The sequence below is a fragment of the Tupaia chinensis genome, unplaced genomic scaffold, assembly GCF_000334495.1.
Source record: "Tupaia chinensis unplaced genomic scaffold, TupChi_1.0 Scaffold000255_1, whole genome shotgun sequence".
NCBI lineage: Eukaryota > Metazoa > Chordata > Mammalia > Scandentia > Tupaiidae > Tupaia > Tupaia belangeri.
The window spans coordinates 1,656,479-1,663,483 of record NW_006159735.1 but is presented as its reverse complement, the minus strand read 5'-3'; the positions used below and the strand labels follow the sequence as shown (position 1 = coordinate 1,663,483).

Sequence of the window (7,005 nt, the reverse complement as noted above, 5' to 3'; positions counted from 1 at the left end):
AAGAATATTCTGACCCTAATCGTATCCAGATCCTGTTTATTTAGACCTATCTAGACACTTTGTGCATAGAGGCTGAGCAGTCAATGAATAAAGATAAAGAAAAAAGGAAAAGAATTAGAGAAGAGGAAAGAAAAAATAAAAAAGGAGAAAGAAAGAAACTATGATTAAAAAAACGTTTAGATTTTAATTTTGAAAAGCAAAAAATGAAAACAGTGCATCGCACATGTGCGCTACATGAAACCAATATTTCACAGCTCACGTTTGGTATCCATCTCAGGATGGGCCCGGGGGGTGGTGGTGTGTGCCTTTCCTAAATGGAATTGGGGAAAGGCACCAATTAGAACAATAAAGGAGGGGTTTAAGAGCCCAGAGAATACTTTACCTTAAAAAAATTTTTTTAAGTAAATGTTTAAAAGTAACAGGAAGACACAGAGAGACAGAGACAGAGAAAAATGGAGAGGAGACAGAGGTAGCCCTACCCACTAGAAATGAATATGAAGGGAGAAGTCTCAGCAGAAAACCTTCATTTTTAGTCAACGAAACCAATATTTCACAGCTCAAGTTTGGTATCCATCTCAGCTATCTACATACTCTCTAACATTCAGCTTTATTAAGCAGGTTTTTTTTGAACTAGCAAGTGAAGTTATCACTGGGTCTCATTTTGAATGGTATTTTCTGCTTCACTTTGATTTTCAACATCAGTAGGGTAAGGTGCTCTTCCTAAAAGAAACTATTCCCAGCTGGGAATGTGTTCTTCTACTGATGCTCAGTAACGAGTCTCTAAAAGACTAAGTTTCCTTTTAAAAGCAGTCTCGGCTGCTTGCAGCTAAGATGCCCTTTCTGTGTTTTCATCTCCAAATTTATTCTCCATTTGTAGAAGTAACATTAATCTTTGTGATACCGTTTCTTCATGTCTTTTAGAAAGGCGAATTTCTCTAGCAAACAAGGAAGTCATCTTTAATCAAAGCTGTCTTACAAGCTGTAGTACATTTCGTGATGCCTCTCAGCTCTTCCTTTATTTAGCATGTTTTTAAGGTTCACCCATGTTGTGAGTGTATTAGAATTTAATTCCTTTTCATAGCTAAGTAATATTCCACTGTATGGATCTATGGCAATTTGTTTAACCATCTATGTGGATGGACATTTGGGCTGTTTCCACCTTTTGACTTCCATTCTTCTCTCAAACCCAAACTTCATTTGGGCACACAACAGAAAGAACTAAGAGATTTTTGTTTAAGTTAACAATGGGGTTCTGGACCTGTGATTCTCAAAGTACGTAGTACCCATATCATCTGGGCACTGCTTAAAAAATGCAAATTCTTGGGCCCAACCCAAATCTACAGAGTCAAAACTTAAAAGTGGTGCCTAGTACTCTGGATTTTTTCTCTTTAACTATTTATCATACTTTATGATTCACATATAATCATTACAGCAAAAATCTCTCTCAAAAAAAAAGAGATATAAAAAGAATGTTTTACTCACACACTAAGAGTTATAGTAAGACCATAGTCATGCACTGTGCATAAAGAAATAAGCCTTCTATGGACCAGCAGTTGGCAGAATGACTATGTTGCTGGACTCCCATGTAGTTGATCAGGGCTTGAGTCCTGGATTCGGTGGCTCAAACTCATGCCGGGTGCGTGTGTGTGCGTGCCCAAGATCCCAAGAAGAGAATGGAGGAGAAGGGATTGCAGCATGGCCATCCCCCCTGGAGGGTGATTTCTTGCTTTCTGTCTCTCTGTCTTTCTGGTGAGAACATGTGCCCTATAGCAAAAACCTCTAAAAAAAAAAAAAGAAGAAAGAAAGAAAGAAAGTCTTCTGAAAAGCAAAGATAAAACAAAATTGGAAAGAGATGTTTGTAAGTGAAGACATGACAAAGCCAGTGATTTGGTGATACAAAGTTCTTGATTTTAGTATTTTTTTAAAAATTCATTCCAGGGACCAGCAGTTAGCATAATGGCTATGTCGCTGGATTCCCACGTAGTAGACCGCGGTTCAAGTCCCGGATCCGGTGGCTTAAAACTGACGCCAGGCGCATGTGCATGCCTGCCCAAGATCCCGAGAGGAGAATGGAGGAGAAGGGATTGCGGTGTGGCCATACGCCCTGGGGGGTGATTTCTCACTTTCTGTCTCTCTGTCTCTGTCTGGCTGGCTGGCGAGCACACGCGCCCTATAGCAAAAATAAATAAATAAATAAATAAATAAAATAAAAATTCATTCCAAAGAATCAGCCATAACATTTTGGACTTTTCCTCTATTATCTAGTTTTATACAATGAGTAATGGTTACAATAAATATATAAATTGAAACCTGTAGAGATAACTGTCTATCGAATAATTGGTGGACTTGAATTTAAATCTCTTTGTGTGTAAAATTGTTGAATTTACATTTCCTCCTGATATTCAATGATATTATTGATATATGTGGGTTTATCCAGTTTTTCCTAGTTGTTTTGTGTTCTCCTACTCCTATTTGTCTCTCTTTAGCTTTCCTGGTATAGTAATCCCCTAAGTATTTCTTGAAGAGCCTGTTTCATTTGGGTGAATTCTTTCAGCATTTGATTATCTGGGAATTATTTTATTTCTCCTTCCCATTTGAAAAATAATTTTGCTGTGTATAGTTCTCTTGGCTGAAATTGCTTTTCCTTCAGCGTTTTCAATATGTCTTCCCTTGAGGTCAGCAGGTGGCATGGTGGTTAAAGTGCTGGACTCCCACATGGCTGACCAATTCGAGTACTGGATTTGGTGGCTTGCTCTCTCACCTTCCCTCTCTCTCTCTTTATCTCTCTCTGGTCAAATTAAAAAAAAATGATGATGAATAAAATTAAATAAAATAATTTAAAAAAAAAATTTTTTTTTAAAAAGTCTTCCATTCTTTCCTTGCTTGTATTGTTTCAGCTGAGAGATCTGATGTTAGTCTAATAGGGTAACCTTTGTAAGTAATTTGGAATTTCTCTGTTGCCATTTTTAGAATTTTGTCTTTGTCTTCAATTTTTATCAATTTGGCTATGAAATACTTTGGAGAAGATCTTCTTATGTTATGTGTATTGGGTCTTTGGAAAAGTCATGACACAGAAAAAAATAAGTCATGTTTTTTCTGCAGTCAAATACTCTACACCTGAGCTATAACTCCCACTGTCATGACTTTTCTAATGACCAATATTTGATGTCCTTTGTATATCCTGGATTTGAATGTCTTCATGACTCTCTAAATTTGGAAAATTTTCCACTAATATATTATGAAAGATTTTTTCTATACCTTTACCTCTGGAATACCTATTATACAAGTATTTGTCTGTTTAATGGTGTTTAGGATTTCCTGTATATTGTTTTCATGTTTAATGGTTCTTCTCCTATTCTTTTCATTTGCTTGGACTAAATTGTAGATTTTGTCTTCAAGGTCAGAGATTCTTTCTTCTTTGTGGTCTAATCTTTTGTTGACACTTTTGGGAGACGTTTTTATTTCTTGCAACATGTTCTTTATCTCCAAAAGTTCTGTTAGATTCTTTTTTTCAGTGTATTTATCTCCTTATGGAGTTTCCCTATCATGTCATGGAAGGATTTTCTTATCTCCTGCAACTGGTTCACTATTTTCTCTTGAATCTTGTTGAGTATTGTTACAATGAATAGTCTGAGGGTATTTTTTCTTTTTTTTTTTTTTAGACATTTCCACAGTCTTTGTGGTTTATTTATTGTTAGTGAGGAATAATGATCCTTTGAGAGGGATGTATTTCTTGACTTTGTTCTATCTCTTTGGGTTGCTTTGATATTTAGTCATCTGGTGGTATACTCACTTCTTCCTACTTCTTTGGAGTGTTTCTGTAGCTGTGTGCTCCTGCACTTCTTTATGATGCATAAGCTCTGTGCCAATTTCCCTCCTCTACTATGGGTGGGAGTATAGAATCTGAAGTAGGAGTTTGGGGTTTAGGTATTCAGAGAGGAGTTTCTCTCCTTTTACTGCTAAGGGAGTTATGGGGGAAGAAGTCCTCCAGATCTCCTGTTTTCGGTTGCTTGGTTCTTCTATACACACACATAACTGCTCCCAGGTGAATGGGAGGTGCACTGACAGGCAGAATGTAAGGTGGTAGACCACTTCATGTGATGCACTTGCATACCACATGGGCTGGACAGCACCACAGCAGGCTGGGCGGGGGTCCCAGCTGATGAGCTCAAGTCAAGTGGCTTGGCTTGGGCCTGCCTGTTGGTCCTGGATGGGTGAGGGGGCAGAATGGCATCAGCACATGAGAGGCAGCAGCTCCTACTTTCTATCTCTGGGATTGCATCCTTTTGCTCCTTCTTTCTCTCTCTCAACACTGTTTTTTAACAAACCTTGCAGGTGACTCAGATCCACGCTGAAATTTAAGAACCACTGGCATAACTAATATTAGCCTGGGGTTCCAACTCCAGGTGTTTCTGCTGCCATTGAGCAAGTCAAGTCTGCCCACCCTGCAAATGAAACACCTGGAACACTCAAGTCCCCGGCCCCAGGCAGACTGTGTAGCAGTTTAGTAAGAACATCCCCATCTGCTGGGATCCAGGATGTTAGTGTCACTGAGTTCAGCTGTTGCATGAGAAAGGTTGACATGACACCCTCAAGTTATCACAGCTCTCTGTGATAAATAAACACATGTTGTAGGAAAATAGACTTAATTAGAGAACTGCATCTTCGCAGTTTACATTGTAGGGTGTCTCTTATGCAGGGAACCACAATCGACATGTTCACCTTGGAAATGCTACCAAAAAACAATGAGCAGCGTCTCCTCAGTCTGGTTTCTGCTTCTTCTGGCCTGGTGAAGATCCTTGCTCTTCCTTACCAGACTGGAACACTCCCACTCACTCCTTTCGGCGTGCAGCCCTCCAAGCCTGTGGGTCATGTGTCAAGCCACCTTCTTGCCTTTACTCATGCTGCTTCTCCTCCCCATAACACTCTCCTCTCTCGCCACTCATCATTCTCCATCTATCCCTCCTACTCAATCCAACTTCCTCTCACTTGTGAAAGCCCAATGGACCATCCTAGCCAACAGCCACCTCCTCATCCCTGCACTTATTTTCAGTACCACTATTCCTTACTTAACCACTTCTTAACCATGCTGTTTGACCATTTGCTGTGGGGTCATTTTTGTCATGTTATTTCATACTTACTTTTGAAACTTTAATTCCCAACTATTCTGTAAGTTCCCAAGCCTATGATATAGCAAGTGGAAATGCTAATTAAAACCATGACTGTAGCTGCTTTCACACACCGGGATATGAATTAAATTTTCTTTCTTTTTCTTTTTTTTTTTCCCCCAAATTTTGCAGAGGGTCCATTAGCTTGCCAGAAAGAGACAAAGAGAGAGGAAAAAACACCCCTCTCTCCCATGGGGAATGGTCATGCCACAATCACTTCTCCTCCATCTTTCCTTCCTTGTGGGATTTTTGGCACACAAGCACATGCTCCCAGCATGTCTCTCAAGTCATTGGGTTCAGGACTCAAACTGCAAAGTGGCCATGTGGTATCCAGCTGCCTTAACCACCACACCATGAGCTGGTCCCCATACATTTTCTTAGAGGGAGAAAATATACCATGAGGCCTGGACAGGACTGTATGGGCGAGAAAAGCAAACTCTGGATTAGGACTGAGAAGGAAAGGGGAAAATTAGCAAGGCACCAAATCTGCTCCATGTGAAAGTATCTGGAATTTACAGTGGGGTGGGAAGATGCAGTGAGTTGGGCAGCCAGCAGCTCCTAGGGATGAGCAAAGCTCAAGAAGACAGTGCCAAGTCAGGGCGTGGAGAGCACAGGGCCATGAGTTAGAGAAGGGCCAGGACCTCTGGCTTTCTGTCATTGCCTGTGCTCCACTATCCTCTGCTTCCTCTGCATTAGACCAACTTAGAGTAACAGAGAGCTGCCTGCACAGCCCACAGCATAAAGAGTAATGGAAAGGGGGTCTGTACAGCAACAGCAACGCGGGCAGAGGCTGGGCAGACACTGCTACGATGCTGATGACCCTGGGCTGGGAGACAGCAAGCACTCAGAGGTGCTCTCAGGAGAAGAGAGGTGCTCTCTGCTAATTAACTAGATGCATAAGACGATGAGCCCAGAGGCCTGGATGACAGAGTACTGCTTGTGTTACAATTATAACCATGCTATGTCTACCATGCAGAAACAGCACAATGCTATATTTGGCCTTTTGGGAACATTTTTTGGGATAGTGCATGCAGGGTGAAGGAGGCATCGGGAGTCTTTCTTGCCAGGTAGTTTCGGGTGGTTCAGTATATTAGGTGAAAATTACAATAAACAGGATGTATACTGAGTATCCTACAGGTGCCGTGGTATATTCATTTTTTATCTTTAAACAGCCAGAACAGGAACGTAACTGCCTTGACACATTTTTGGACTAAAATGATTGCAGCCATGATACATGCAGAACATGAGTCCTCAGTCACCCTTGGTCTGCGCATTAGGGTGGATGGAAGTGAGCTTTCTAAGGTGCACCTTGGCCTTGCTCCCCTATTGGTCCCCTCCTTTTCTGAGCCAAGACCACGGGTCACCTTTGGCTCAAGCAGGAGCCCATATCAGACTCTCAAACGAGAGTGCGTCAGTGTTTTCCCATGTCAGCTGATGGCACAGCACACCGATGCACAATACTGGTTCCCACAGGAACTCCTCAGCACTGACACATCCTTCAACTTGCTGCTGCACAAGATTTGTCCAAGCCTCAGCTGACAAGGACATCTGCATGAAGGGCTACCACAGGATGTTCAGTCCTATCCGTGTTCCAGAGGGGCGGTGGCACAGACTCGGAGCCAGCCACTTTGAAGCCTGGCTAGGGACCGTCAGGTCAGTCACTTTGGGAAGCTTCCTGAAGAGTTCTGGACCTCAACTGACTCTGTAAAATGGAGCAATATTACCCATCTCACATGGGTGTTGTAAAACGTAAAGGTGGGATTACACGGAGAGGGCTCAGAGCCTCCCTCGCCCCTCGTGATGCTCTGTAAGCATTAGTTGCTATTGCCCCTGGTGA

At 41.7% G+C, this 7,005-nt stretch overlaps 1 pseudogene; it reads right to left on the bottom strand.

Annotated features, from left to right (window-relative positions):
* Positions 1-646: 646 nt before the first annotated feature.
* Positions 647-955, bottom strand: LOC102496090 (uncharacterized protein C3orf14 pseudogene; annotated as a pseudogene).
* Positions 956-7,005: the final 6,050 nt, after the last annotated feature.